This window comes from Otolemur garnettii, unplaced genomic scaffold, assembly GCF_000181295.1.
Source record: "Otolemur garnettii isolate 467f Iridium unplaced genomic scaffold, OtoGar3 scaffold00161, whole genome shotgun sequence".
Taxonomy (NCBI): domain Eukaryota; kingdom Metazoa; phylum Chordata; class Mammalia; order Primates; family Galagidae; genus Otolemur; species Otolemur garnettii.
In genome coordinates, this window is record NW_003852556.1 from 2,165,488 (window position 1) to 2,166,472 (window position 985).

Consider the following 985-nt stretch of genomic DNA (forward strand, 5'->3'; position numbering starts at 1 on the left):
CAGTATCCCTTAATATCCCAACTTACAGAGGCATCCTACTAATCCATGAGAAAACCAGTATCCCTCAAATTGGGAAACGGCCAGAGAGTAAACAAGAACAGTCAGCTCAGTCTCACTGAAACAAGAAATAGAAATTTAAATAACATGTTCGTTCATGTTTTCACACACCAGATTGACAAAACCCAGACTGACCCCCTCTGCTGCCGTGGACAGGGGAGCAGATCGGGGCACGACTGTCTGGAACGGCAGCCCGCCGTCCTCACTGAAAGCCTGAGGGAAACATTCCCTCCCACCCACAAAATCACACTTGGAACTTAATCTCAAGCAGTCATAAAGCCCAGCCCAGAGCGCTTCCTTGAAGGGTGGGCTCTCTGGACACAGCCCCACCTCATCTAGAGACCCAGGCCCTGAGCACAGCCCTTCCAGAGGTCAGCACCCAGGGCAGGAGCCCGGCTCCACCTCATGACTGGCCAGCGCTAAGTAACAGTCACACACACGGCTTATAGTCGATCCTGTGAGCAAACTATAATCTGCATTTTTCTGTTTCTATATTTTCTAAGATTTTATTTATATTTTTAATGGCTTATTTTAACAAAAAATGTGCAAAGAATGGAAGGCTAAAATATTTATAGTTGCATAATTCAATAACCCAGACCAAGTATTTACAGTCCCAAAAGCTTAAGAGAAAAAGATGTGATTTCACTAATTGGGGTCCAGCATCTCATAGCCTCCTCCCGGAATGGTAAGAAAGGTGAGTTTAAGAGCTCGAGCCACGCATGGCAGGCAGCACAGCAGCGAGCACAGGTGGGCTGTTCCCTGCTCCCAGCAGAAGGGCCTTCGAGTTTCATAACCATCCAGCTGCGGCTACAAACCCCATTGCTCGGTGGCAGGGAAAGACGCAGGAGGAAGGAAGGTGCTGCTCCCACTGTCCAGCAGACACCGCTGATGGACTCCCACTGTCCAGCAGACACCGCTGATGGACTCC

At 49.1% G+C, this 985-nt stretch overlaps 1 protein-coding gene across 6 annotated transcripts in view; it reads right to left on the reverse strand.

Annotated features, from left to right (window-relative positions):
* The window catches only part of ARHGEF7 (Rho guanine nucleotide exchange factor 7), a 132,643-nt gene that overhangs the window by 17,248 nt on the left and 114,410 nt on the right, over positions 1 to 985 (reverse strand). The window lies entirely within an intron of this gene.